Source organism: Eriocheir sinensis, chromosome 39 (assembly GCF_024679095.1).
Source record: "Eriocheir sinensis breed Jianghai 21 chromosome 39, ASM2467909v1, whole genome shotgun sequence".
Taxonomy (NCBI): Eukaryota; Metazoa; Arthropoda; class Malacostraca; order Decapoda; family Varunidae; genus Eriocheir; species Eriocheir sinensis.
In genome coordinates, this window is record NC_066547.1 from 17,016,514 (window position 1) to 17,031,129 (window position 14,616).

At 41.1% G+C, this 14,616-nt stretch overlaps 1 non-coding gene across 48 annotated transcripts in view; it reads right to left on the reverse strand.

The window, feature by feature from the left end:
• Positions 1-2,353: 2,353 nt before the first annotated feature.
• Positions 2,354-14,616, reverse strand: part of LOC127009111 (uncharacterized) — a 123,553-nt gene continuing 111,290 nt past the window's right edge. For 7 of the 48 annotated variants that reach the window (XR_007761631.1, XR_007761633.1, XR_007761630.1 and 4 more), the window contains 2 exons: positions 7,981-8,046; positions 2,555-2,573 (listed from right to left, as the gene is read on the reverse strand). This is a non-coding gene — a transcript (uncharacterized LOC127009111). Of the gene's footprint in view, positions 2,574-7,980; positions 8,047-14,616 lie in introns of all 48 variants that reach the window. The other 41 variants (XR_007761652.1, XR_007761651.1, XR_007761649.1 and 38 more) reach the window with 20 other exon arrangements.

Sequence of the window (14,616 nt, forward strand, 5' to 3'; positions counted from 1 at the left end):
AATGACAGAAATAACATGGAATGATATACAGACAAAATAATCATTAAGAAAGACACTGAGGTACGACACCTATACGTATAAAAACGAGGGAAAAATCTAACAAATTGCGTCAGAATCTGAGAAACCGAAGCCAACATTACAAAAACTGCCTGGCGTCCAGCCGAGATGGGCACGTGGGACCTTGTATATGTTATAAGCAAGGGTCGGGAGTCTTGAAATGTGTTCTGGGAGGGAAACTGAACCCATAATTTACTGAAGAACAGGTCACTTAAACCCTCTCGGCAGGACGCCTCGTATATAAAACATTACGCACTGACTAGGAACGGACTGATTATGTGTAGAGAGAGAGAGAAAGTGGGAGGAGGAAAATACACAATGGAAGGAGATAAAATGAGAATAATAAATATCTGAAGGAGAGAAAGGTCCAGAGATGGAGGTATAAGGGAGGAAGAAGGATGAAGAGGCAGTCACCTCAGGTAACGTACGGACCCTTGACGAGAGGAACGAAACCCCAGCAAAAAAAAAACAATGACAAAAGTAAGTACAAGAACTGGAATAGCAGGAGAAAGGAGAAATATAGGAAGATGCGGATACAAGGAGGTTGAGAAAAAGCAACTGGAAAGTGAAATGTGGAGCCGTGTATAGAGGAAGGTTTTACTATTCGAAAAAAGAAGAAGTCTGATGAATTCACAGGTGGGAGAGAGAGAGAGAGAGATTTATTGAGGAATGACGGAAATAATCAATAAGAAAGACACTGAGGTACTAACAACACCTATACGTAGAGGAGGGAAGTGAGGAGGAGGAGGAGGAGGAGAGAGATTAAGGTAAGTAAAACAGAGGAGACGATGAGGATAAATATAAATAAAAGAAGTAAATAAAGAAGGAAGGATTAGAAATGAGAGAAAGAGAGAGAGAGAGAAACACACATCACAGAGGAGGAAAAATTAAGATATGAGAGGAAAGTATGGAATTTGAGGAAGAGAAGGAGGAAGGAACCCCAGCCATGGAGTGTACTGTCGTCAAGGAGCTGATTCAAGGTACGTCCCAAACTTTCCTTCCTGAGATCTATGAGGCAGACCCTTCCGCCCCTAACGTCAGCCTCTTCCAAAGGTCAATAAGATCAATCAAGTTCTCACGTGTCTTTTTTTAAGATTCATGGTAAAGAGAAAGTTAAACACAGGGGTCGGGGTCAGAACCTTGCCCAGACACAGGGTCATATATTTAAACATTCTGTCACCCCAAACTCATATATCTCTACCAACATAATAATTCTACATCATTTTCCTTGCTTTCAAGATGTGTTGTTCTCAGGCCCCGGGAATTGCTGTAGAGAGTTTGTTAAGCCTGTGTTAACCCCTGGACTGTGGACTTCACGGTACATCCCTGCCCTTTACGGGTTAAAATGCCGGCGTTCTTAAACACAGCGCCTCAGTTCGCTGGTTTGTAAAGCCTCACATAGTAGAAGTTGCAGGGCTTTCCATGGACTGTTCTGTGACCCTGGTGATAGTGTTACACGACTTCTGTACCATGAATGGGAAGTCCCCATGAAAATCTGGTTAATCTTATCTGTGGCCTTGGGATATGTTGGAAAGTTTGGTTTAGTGGGCAGCGTTGCAACGTCTGTGGTCATATGCCGGAGAGAGACAGAAGGGGACGGAATAATGGAAGAAGGGAACAGACCCCAGGAGACGGGACACAGCCCCCGATTAATACCTGGTACTCTGCTGGGTGGACAGGGGCTATGTAGGGTATCGGAAAAGTCACCCAAATTTTTCAACTCCGCCTGGGAATCGAACCCGGGCTCTCTCGGTTGTGAGCCGAGTGTGTTAACCACTGCACCACAGAGCCCCCCTGCAAATATGTGTCCACTGTCAAAGTCTTGTATTGGGAAAGACAGCACTGGATAAGATATTCTACAGATAATAGCAGCTGAAAAGCCTGTCATAGTAGGGATTTGTAGGGTTTCCATGGAGTGTTTCATGGTGATAGCTTTACGTGACTTTTGAACAGGAAAACCCCTCATGAAAAACTGGTTAGTCTTCACTGGGAAGTAGTCGTAATGGAAGTCCATGACTACATGTATGATAATCTTAAAATCTCTAAACATACAGTTCCCTTCACATGCCGTACTGAGCCTTCCCTTAAGGTAGAGCATGGCTGATATTTAGTGAACGGACCAGTGTCACCTGCTACTCCCGATCCCTCACTGTGTGTATCCAAACACCAGAAATTAATCAAGACCAGGAGAGGGTATTCGCCGGCTGCCTGGGATTGAACCCGACGGAGTCACTCCCTACCGAGTCGGCCAAAGAGGTACTACCCCTCACAAAGTGGGTTATGGGAGGCTCGTTCATCAGCAGGCATAGTCGCCGCACTACACCAGAATGTTAGACGCCATGTACCATCTGACGCCCTTCCTCACGTGCCAGAACTATCCGTGGGAATGCCAAAAACTCCTCCCAAAGCCTCGTCAAATGTGTTTCTTTAGGTTCATGGAAAGAAAATTATTTAACACTCACCAATGGAATGTCTGTCTGTCAGTCTTCCTCTTCCTCTTCTTCTTCTTCTTGTCTCTAAAGATAAGTAAGGATATTAGTATACAGTTGATAATTCATTTTTTGAGGTAATTATAAATTCTTTTCAGGCTAAAATTATAGAAAGATAGAGATATTGAGAGAGAGAGAGAGAGAGAGAGAGAGAGAGAGAGAGAATGAAAACAATTCACACATACAATAGCCCTACAATAATGAGAAAATTTAATCATAACTTTAGTAAAACAATCTTTGAATGCATAATATATAACCTAACCTTTGAATATAGTGCATAATAATAATAATAATAATAATAATAATAATAATAATAATAATAATAATAATAATAATAATTGAAAACAGTTCTTTATTATTATTAGATATGTCTTGGATTTTTTTCTTATAGAGTTTCTGATTTGCTTTGGGAATTGATATATTTAAGAACATTGGGAGATGATCTGAGATGGGAAAGTGCAAAATTGTTGGGATGTGAGAGGTATGTTCAAGTAAATTAATGTTAAAATCTCCAATCAGCACTATTTTATTATTTCTTGCTTTCTCTCACAAAAGTTCGTGCAATATGTGTGAGAACTCATCAACTGCAATGTGCTTACTGTTAGGTCTGTAAATCGTGCATAGAAGGAAACCTAATGAGTTTGTTTTTATCCTAATTGTGTTTATTTCTATATCTTCATTTACTATTGTCAAGTCTTTGATTTCCTGAGAATGTATTAGATTGGACACAAATATTGATACCCCTCACTGTTTGCGCATATTTCTGGTTAAATGGTATGAGTGGTATCCTGTAAATTCGTGTAGGTGTTTATTATTGTCTGTAAGCCAGGATTCAGCGGCTGCCAAGATATCAGGTTGTATGAGTAAAGATCTGAGGAGTAGTTGTATATTATCAGATTTTTTTGTTAATGATCTTGAGTTTATGTGCATTATCTTTAAATTATGTGTCTGTTGAGTCTTAATGAGGTTATTATAGGTAACAAGGTCATTATAATTTGATACTGATTCAAAGTCCATGTGGCCGTGTAGTTGATTGATTATCTCCATACTTATGTTATTTGAACTGGCATGTCTGTGTTCATCATCATAAAAGAGTGTCTCATAGAGATGGGACATAAGATTAATGGAAGAGGAGTCAGAGAAGAGAATGGAAAGAAAGCAGTAAGATACAAGACTAAGTCTAGCCGCGCCGGGTGGCACTGTGAACATGTTGCTTAAGATAAGTAAAAAAACTTTACAGAAAAGTAATAATGAGTAGAAAGGACAATGACAATCATAATTATAACAAAGCAAAAAATAACAATAGTCGCAGTAGCCGTTATAGTATCAATGATATTCAACAATATAATAATAATAATAAAATAATAATAATAATAATATAGTATTACTTGTTAGGGTTGCACCGATTAATCGGCAGGTAATCGGTAATCGGCCTTATCGGCCATTTTGCCGATTAATCGGTAATCGGCCTTTTGGCCGATTAATCGGGCCGATTATCAAAATTTTTTTCTCTCTTTTATGGTGCAATGTACATAACACAATATCATTAATATTGATATAAGGATGGTGATGTTACCAAAACTCTTGACACACCTTTCCACAGCATTTATTACAAACAAGTTAATATGCAAATGTACATTAGACAATTCAAATTACATTTGAATTAATAATATGAAATACCTATATTTCCTTTAACATGCAAGTGTTACGTCTGAATCGCATTGTTGTCACTACTCATTCGATCGTCCCCACAAAACTTTTCTGAACGTTTATAGTCAGACGGTGGTCATTGATGTTCACCGTACAGAGTTCGTATGATACCCTCATACCATTTTCAGTTTTACCTAATTGATGGACAATATTTATGTAACTTTTTCATCATTGTAGCTACACAAAGCTATTATTTAATCAAATTAATATATACGTAATCATTCTGCATATTTTATAGTATACTAATAGAAAAATTAGAACAAGCGTGTTTTTAGATTAGAATTAAGCTAACACAGTGTAAAACACAGTAAATCAGAACAAGACGTGAGAGATTGATAAACTCTCTGTACACTACCATTTCTAGTAGCATCTGTATATACGTACGATCACCACAAGAACGAGAAAACTGACAAATTTTAACATTAAAATCAGGATGTTGCCAAATCATAAGTAACAAATTACAAGAAGTATTTGCTCTCCATACAAAAGATGACAGCTGCCCAGTAAACAAAGTTGTAAACATGAGAGTAGAGGTATGTCTCTAACTTTGTGATATCAGTATCCACTCCAGTAATAATATTAATCTCATTTACAATTTCAAAGTAATCGGCCGATTAATCGGTATCGGCCGATTATTGGCAACCGATTAATCGGTAATCGGTAATCGGCCCAACTGGTTATCGGTGCAACCCTATTACTTGTATAGTATTACTTAGTAGTAGTAGTAGTACCTAGTAGTGGTAATAGTAGTAGTAGTAGTAGTAGTAGTAGTAGCAGTAGTAGAAGTAGTAGCAGTAGTAGAAGTAGTAGTAGTACTTAGTAGTAATAGTAGTAGTGATAGTAGTAGTAGTAGTAGTAGTAGTAGTAACAGTAAGACTGATAAATAATGAATAGCATTAACAATGGCAATAGTAATAATAATAATAATCATAGTAATAATAATAATAATAATAATAATAATTATAATGGTATGAATATTGATGGTGACATTAATATGTAATATGTAATAATGAATATTAATGATGACGTTAATAGTAATATTACTATGTAATTTAATGTTAGTAATAAAGTATGAGTGTCATATTGGAGCTTAAAGGTGGATAAAATGATTACTGTAAACTACAGGAATGTGCCTTATGGCATAAATCATTATGGTGAGGAGACTGAAGCAAAACTAGAGTGACTCAAGACAGGTGTCCTTCATGTCAGGGTACTCATCCAGGAAGGTGATCAGTGTCTGCTGATCAATTATTTCATGCTTGATGGTGGAGTTCCTGAGCCTGACAATTATTTTTCCATCCTTGGTGTGGCATTGCTGGAATTTGTTTCTGTGAGCTCGTCGGATGTTTAACACCTGCTTGAAGAGAAGGAGTCATTTGGGTGTCAGGCTCTCGTTGATGTACAGTTGAGGCTTCATTTGGATACAAGCCCCAACCAGGTCGTGCTTCAGGGTTCTGCTGCAGAGTTTCACTATGATCGGTCGTTTGCGTTGGGAGTTTGCTGGTCCAGTCCTGTGTGCAATATTAATGTCCGATACACTGATGTTTAATTTCAGGTGGTCCTTGAATGCGTTCGTGATGACGGTAGGTGGGTTTTCGTGTGGTGTTTCGTCAGGTAATGATGGACCACTCACAAAGATGGTGTCACGACGCTCATATTGGTCGACACCATTTTTGCTTGTTTCTAGTTCTTGCACTTTTTCTTTTAACCCAACTATTTCTCCACTTAGCTTTGTTATTTGCGAGTCTTTCTTTATGAGTTATTCCTTCAGTAATTCAGTTTCGAGTTTCATTTTCTTTGAGATCACAGGAGTAATCATTTTCACTAGGGTTTTTGATTCTTCGGATAGGGAGTCGAGTAGCTGGTTCACCTCCCGATTCTCAGGATAATGGTCGTCACTGCTGGTGCTTGATTGTTGTAGTTGATTTAGTGGCAACTGCTGTTGGTCACTGGAGCGCTGATTAGGATTCTTTGACGCAGCAGAGGCACTGCGAGTGTCAGGCATGGTAGTATCACTTAACAACAGTTGCCTGAATATCACTAGGTCAGCACATAACAGTTCTGTCACAAACTTGCAGCACTGGAAATCACAACAGTGTACATGTGTTGTGTGTCATCAGGACGTCATAGTACAGTAGTCACGCCATGCCCGGAGCAGCCAACATGGACTTAAAGATGTGTAATTTCTGTCAGGATTAGAGGAGGTCGAGAGCCACGTTCGATCGCCACAGTGTCCAAACAGAGAGTGAGGGAGTTAGGAAGGAGAGATTGGAGGAAAGGAGAAAAGATTGGAGGGAAGGAAAGATTGGAGGGGTAGAGGGAGTTAGGAAGGAGAGATTGGAGTAAAGGAGAAAAGATTGGAGGGAAGGAGAAAAGATTGGAGGGGTGGAGGAAAGATTGGAGGGGTGGAGGGAGTTAGGAAGGAGAGATTGGAGGAAAGGAGAAAAGATTGGAGGGAAGAAGGAAAGATTGGAGGGAAGGAGGAAAGATTGGAGGGAGTTAGGAAGGAGAGATTGGAGGAAAGGAGAAAAGATTGGGGGGAAGAAGGAAAGATTGGAGGGAGTTAGGAAGGAGAGATTGGAGGGAATTGGGGAGAAGAGATTGGAGGGGTGGAGGGAGTTAGGAAGGAGATTGGAGGAAAGGAGGAAAGATTGGAGGGAGTTAGGAAGGAGAGATTGGAGGAAAGGAGAAAAGATTGGAGGGGTGGAGGGAATTGGGGAGGAGAGATTGGAGCAATGTTAAGTGAAATTCTGGTGTATAAGCTCTCACAAAATCTGTCACTAGTAAAACTGGAAACAATAATTTAATCTCTTCCTCCATGAAATATATTACATAAACAGACAAATATGAAAGCTCTAGAGTCAGAATAAGTGACGTCACCTGCTTGGTGTAGTAGAAATATACTTACTCATTGAATATGCCAACAGCTACATATGAAAACATCACAGGACTTAGCACAGGGGGGAGTTTGGAAAAAGTTTGATGTAGTCGGCGCAACATCTGAGGTCACTTGCCGGAGAGAGACAGACGGGGAAGGAATTATAGAAGGGAACAGACCCCAGGAGACGGGACACAACCCCCGATTAATACCTGGTAACCACTCACTGCTGGGTCGACAGTGGCGTAGGGTATCGGAAAAGCTCAAATTTTTCCACTCCGCCCAGGAATTGAACCAGGCTCTCGTCGGTGGAAAATGGCAAATGAGCGTTATGGCGAGTCCATTGAGGCACCAGCGTACCACCCCATACGAACTCAAAGTCTAGACAAATCTGTGTTTCTTTAAGTTCTTGGTACAGAGGAAGGGTCACACTACCACCAGGGTCATTAAATTAGCCCTGGAAATTCCCCAAACTCCTATGAAAGTCTAGACAAATGTGTGTTTCTTTAGGTTCATGGTACAGAGGAAGGGTCACACTACCTCCAGTCATAAAACTAGCCCTGGAAATGCCCCAAACTCCAATGAAAGTCTTGACAAATGAGTTCCTTTAAATTCTTGGTACAGAGGAAGGGTCACACTACCACCAGGGTCATTAAATTAGCCCTGGAAATGCCTCTCAAAGCTCCTATGAAAACCTCAAATATGTAAACTGCTGAAGGGTTTCAATAATCTGGCTTTTTATCCTAATCTATCCAAGAGACAAGAAGGAATGAATGAATGAATGAAGGAAGGAAGGAAGGAAGGAGAGCTCGTTAACCATTTTAGAAAAAATAAATTAACACTCACCAATGGGCTCCTCCTGTGTTCCTCGTCTTCTTCTTCCTCCTCCTCCTCTTCTTCGTTTGGTAGTGTCTGCAAATCAAGTTCGGTGTCAATTAACTGTGTAAACATTAACACACTTTTTTTTTACAGTAAACAGTTCAAGAAAAAAAAAGGAACCAGTAATGAAAAAAAGCCCGTCACTCCAAAAAGATATCATTATAAATTGTGCGCAACAACTTCAGCGTGCGGCGGTGTACCCAGTGCAGTCCAGCCCAGTATCACAAGTCTACAACAAAATGACCTGACCTGTCTCCCAAAACCTAGTCCTGATTTGAGTATGTAATGACCTAGCCACCGTAGTAACCTGTCCCAAACATTCACAACAGCTTTTCAAATGAGCAGAGTGCGGCGTCATTACGTTCAAGGCTTTATTCAGAAGGTAATTCCTAACCTATACAGCACACTTCCCTTCAGTACCAGGAGGCTGCCGTGTCCCCACACGGCACAATGATACGCTGTTTAACCCTTCAACTGACACGCTGTATGTATCCCACCATTGCCTGGAAGAGTGAGCGTAATGGGGGAGGAATGGGCACCTTGGGGAGGGCCTGGACCCCATTAGAGTAAACCCCATTGACTCTACTGTTTGGCAAGTGCAATTTAGCTTATCCGAAGGGTTTGGCGGCCCCAGTCAAGTGCGATATATGAGGTACAGTCAACGTTGCCAGCTTACCATGAACCACCGTGAACATATATCGCATCTTTTTTATTTTTTACTCATAAGTATTGACACAAAAGCATCAATACTTGACACTAATAACATTAACTTTAATTTTAGGGCATTATTGGTGCTTGTACAATAGTTTTAGGGTCTTGAAACAATATATGCAATGATTTGAGTACATGGCAACGCTGGGTACAGTGTTGCTGTGATGGGTATACTGTGGACTTATAATAATGTAATATGGCAGTGTACAATTTAGGACAGTCATGGCACACACCCATTGTAGCTTAGGGGCGAGATTCATCAAACCATTTACCGGACCTCTGTCTGGTAAGTCTCGCGGTATCTCCGCCCACCCGGTAAATCGGCATTCATCAACCACTTACCGGAGCCGTGGTAAGGCCAAAAGTTACTGCGGCTCGAGCACCCGTAACTGAGTTACCACAGGCGTGGTAAGTGCTTAGACACTGCCGTGGCTCATGTTCGGAGGCGATTTTGAGCCAATGTATTTTTTACCTCGTAACGTGCCCTACACCATCAGAAGCAGAAAAGTATGCAGATTTAGGATCTGGGCTTATAGAAGCGATGTGACGAAAACCAGCTGAGTACGAAGGAGTTGAAGAGAAATAAATGCAAGAAAATGTGTACTCCCTATTCATTTAACTTTGATTTTCGTATGTGTATTTACACATTATTGTTACAATTTTATGCTAGTGTGATGCAGAATTTTCTCAAGAAGATGATGGTCTACATTTTTCTCAAAAATGAATGTTGGGGTCAGGAAACGGGGTGGGAGTGAGGTCAGTGAAGTCGTCGGTTTGGGATGAACTGGGCACACCCGTGCACAGCCTCAGGCTGGCTTCACTTGCAGGCCGCACTCTATAGTATGTAAGTCTGTGGAACTGTCCACCCACATGACTTTTCCCTACTTGTTAAAACACTGCAGAGGGAATAATGTTCTGCCTGTGACAGTCACCTCCCGTCTCAAGTCTCCAATATTCTTGCTGTGAAGTTTAATGTCGTAAAATTTTGCTCTGACCTCCTCCACACTACTCACGAAGCCACTTGATCACGCCATTCACCTCAGCAGCCACAACTTCCCACGCCCACACCCATTGCTTGGCTGCACCAGTGAGGCATGATGACAATGGCCCCCTAGTCAGTTTTGGTTGCGAGGGGTGAGTATGGGCAAACATTAGAATAATACCCAATCTTGTGATAGCGAGGCACGCAGCTGGCGTTGGCGATGGAAAACTACGTAGGTAACATACAAAAATGTTCAGAATATTGCTAGGCTACATAAGCAAGTATATTTTTATTTCAAGAATAAATATACAAGTAACGGCATTCATTCGTAAAAAACGCCACATCTAATTGAGGGATCACCACGCTAATTATTTGTTTTAAGGCAGTATTTACGCCTGTACAATACACATGTCTTGATTTTGAAGTCTGTGTATTAGTAAACAAACGACACGTGAAAGCTGAAATACAGCATCAAAGGTCGCACGTGATTGGCTATCCAGCCCAACCAATTGTTGCTAGGGTGCGAGTTACCGGAGCGTTACCATACTGTTGATGAATGCCGTGTTTGAAAGATGCCGCAGCTCTGGTAGCGCTCCGGTAAATGTGAGAGATACCAAAGGCGTGGTTGGTAAGATTGATGAATCCGGGCCTAGGGCGGCATTCTGAGCCCCTCAAGTTAACCAATGCCGAAAAGGTGGTCAGTCGGTTTCTAATGAGTGTTTTCTTAGGTTCATGGTACAGAGGAAGGGTTAAACCACCACCTGGGCCAACCCCTGGGAATGCCTATGACTCCTAGGAAAGCCGTCTTAAGTATGTGTCTTGGCTATATTTAAGAATGTGACCATCAGACACTTCTACCTTTCACATCAACTATTTCCAAAGGACAAAAAGGAGACTAATTAGACTATTGAGTGTTTCTTTTAGGTTCATGGTACATAGGAAGGGTTATTAAACCACCACCTGGGTCATGAAGCTAGTACCCCTGGAACGACCTCAAACTCCAACGAACGCCTTGTTAAATGTGTGTTCCAGGAGGGCAATTAATATGACCTGACCCTCACATCAACTATTACTCCTTGACGATTTAGACTCTTTCAAAGTATATTGGATGACAGATAGATAGATAGATAATAGATAAGATACATATACAAAAATAAACACATAGATTTACACATAGTTGAAATATACATATACATATTAAAAAGCAGTGTACAATTTTACCAAATATAGATTATATAGTAATTAGGAGACACTGTTACCTATATTTATCTATTGTACCATTATCTAGCACCTTTTATGACACCATGATAACACTCCTCCTGGGAACAGAGAGTGGAGGAAAGATTGGAGGGAAGGAAGAAAGATTGGAGGGAGTTAGGAAGGAGAGATTGGAGGAAAGGAGAAAAGATTGGAGGGAAGGAAAGATTGGAGGGGTGGAGGGAGTTAGGAAGGAGAGATTGGAGTAAAGGAGAAAAGATTGGAGGGAAGGAGAAAAGATTGGAGGGAAGGAGGAAAGATTGGAGGGGTGGAGGAAAGATTGGAGGGGTGGAGGGAGTTAGGAAGGAAAGATTGGAGGAAAGGAGAAAAGATTGGAGGGAAGAAGGAAAGATTGGAGGGAAGGAGGAAAGATTGGAGGGAGTTAGGAAGGAGTGGTTAGGTGGTGCTACTTTGGCTCGTTATCTACAAGAACAAAAATATCTACACCATACTTTGGCTTGTTATCTATAAGGAAAAGTATCTACACTGTAGAAATTTTATTTTGTAATGATATCTACATGGTAAAACATAATTAAAACACTTTTGGTTTTGGTTTGGTTATGTTACGTCTGCTTAGGTTAGTTACTTATAATGTACACCTTCATATTATGGTTAAAGAGCATTTATTTTTGCCCTTTGCCCACAGTTTGGAAGAGTACATGATATTTTGAAGTGGCAGAGCTAAACTATTTACCTAAGACTTTGTAAATATTTGTCCTTGGGGTGTTTTATCCTCTACTCCCCCTTTTTTATCACACCGAAAAGGAGAATGAACGGCTGGGAGGGCTGCACGTCAAAAATGCCCAGGAGAAGATTAAATAAACACTGGTGCATTGGTTAGCAGGTTCAGCAGCAAATCCGTGTGTCCGTGTATGAATCTCAGCTTGATCAGTCGACACGCAGCTCACCCAGCTGTTCATGCACCCTTTTGGGCTGACTAACTAATGGGTATCTAGGAAAACTTTGGGGAGATAAACTATGAGTAGCAGGAATATCACACTGGCCCTGTCATTATTATTACTACCCACCACAGACTCAAGGACAAGTGAGGCGGACAAACACAGAGGCCGCACGCAGCTTTGAGGCATGCCCACAACTCTTCCTGGAGACAAAGCAATCCTGAAAACATGATTTATCTCGAGAAAAACGACTTTGGTCGCTGCACAGTTCATGGCACGCGCCGAGAAATCACGTGACTTTGTTTACCTTTTCATGCTCACGCTTGCCAATCTCGGGCGCCCAGTTATATCAACATTGCCGACGATTTAGGTTCGGTGGGTCTCGTTGGGGAGCGTAAATCTTTGAGTGTAAGACGGTGCCTGGCTCTCACGCCAGCCAGCCAACAAACCTGGTGCGCGTTTTTTTGCCTCCTGAAAGGACTGTAAGACCGGCCCTAGGAGTCTGACATTTCCAGGAGTATAGTTTTATGACCAGGTGGTAGTTTGACCTTCCTCTGTTCCCTGAACCTAAAGAAACACATATTTGGCAAGGCTTTCCTAGGAGTCTTTGACATTTCCAGGAGTATAGTTTTATGACCAGGTGGTAGTTTGACCCTTCCTCTGTACCCTGAACCTAAAGAAACACATATTTGGCAAGGCTTTCCTAGGAGTCTTTGACATTTCCAGGAGTATAGTTTTATGACCAGGTGGTAGTTTGACCCTTCCTCTGTACCCTGAACCTAAAGAAACACATATTTGGCAAGGCTTTCCTAGGAGTCTTTGACATTTCCAGGAGTATAGTTTATGACCAGGTGGTAGTTTGACCTTCCTCTGTACCCTGAACCTAAAGAAACACATATTTGGCAAGGCTTTCCTAGGAGTCTTTGACATTTCCAGGAGTATAGTTTTATGACCAGGTGGTAGTTTGACCCTTCCTCTGTACCCTGAACCTAAAGAAACACTCATTAGAACCCGATTGCCCCTTCTTTGACCTTCAGAAATACAGAACATAGTTGACATGAGAAGCAAAAGTGTCTTATAATACCAATCCCAGGATATAGTTAATATTGTGTCATCAAAACCCAGATTAAATTCAAACCTCTCCTGCGTCCATCCCACTCTGATTGGGCTCATGTTAACGCCTCCCCTGCACTGTGACGCCTTGTTTAAGAGGCCCTGAGCCAAGAAGGTCTGAACAGAGAGTGAGATAGCTGTTGCTGAGAGTGATAAAATATAATAAAGATTTTATTTGAAGCGGCCAAGATAGATAATGGAGAGAGAGAGAGAGAGAGAGAGAGAGAGAGAGAGAGAGAGAGAGAGAGAGAGAGAGAGAGAGAGAGAATTACCTCCACTAAAATGATCCACAAATTCTAAATGGATGTATCTAAGGCCCCCTTTGCGCCCATGGACCCCCCTAACGAAACAGACCAGCTATAGTGTAAGCTATCTAATGGGGGCCTTCTCCCCCTCAACAACTTAAGAAAACTACAAAAAAACATCACACTTTCCCTCCTTATTATGAAAATTCCTTGATTGCTCGTTAACCATTTTAGAAAAAATAAATTACCACTCACCCATGGGTTCCTCCTGTGTTCCTCGTCTTCTTCTTCCTCCTCCTCCTCCTCTTCATTGTTTGGTAGTGTCTGCAAATCAAGTTTGGTGTCAATTAACTGTGTAAACATCAAGCAGGTGAAGTCACTCATATTTATCTATTTGTATATATTTCATGGTGGCAAAATTTAAATTATCAGTTTCATTTTCACCAGTGACACGAATTAGTGGCTGATTTCACAATAGAATTTCACTCTAATAAGTGAATCAGACCCCACAGAGATATTACCAGAGTGTGTAGGAATGAATACAAAGATAACCACATACTTTGATTTAACTCTAGGATGTCTCGTGGATCATCAATAAATAAAAAACAAAATATCTGGACAGGCCACTCTTGAGCCTGTTACCTTCAATGACACCCCAAAACAGTCCCTGCGCCAAGTGTAAATTTATATTTTGGTTGTGTTAGGTGTGCCTATTAGCAACTACTACTATTTTTACTGAACGAGGGACACGTGATCCATATAAACCATTAATACTACCTAATAATATTAAACAAATTATATACGTGCTACCAGGGAATCATGAGGATTAATGTTATTGTAATTCTCACGTTTACTCAACCCTACTAAACCTATCCACCCCGCGCCCACCTAGCCTCCAGCAGGTGCCCACCCTGGCTCGCATAACCATAGCAGGGTGCGATAACAGAAAACCTTATTCCCGATAACCGATAACTGATAATGGAAAACCTTATCGGTGATAACCGATATTCGTTAACTGGAAACACAAATATAGGCGATAACCGATACCCGATATTAATCCACAATTCCGATACTAGCTAGCGATAAGTCCGATAGGCGAAAACGATACTATATTGACATTTCAAATAAAAAACATAGATGAATTCATATTTTCATTATCTGTATTTTTAAAAACTTACAAAATCTGAAAACCACACGTTGACACGTACATATGGACGGTAATACTAGAAACGCCTGAACCGGTGTTGTGTTATTTGGCGTCCCCACCGACAAACAGTGGTCTCTCGTGAACTGCACATGCTCAGACCAGCAAGCGTAGACCTGAACAGTCTCACAAAGCTTTTTAACCGTAATTTAGAGTTGCTGGAAGGCTGAATCAGACATAGTAATACCACTA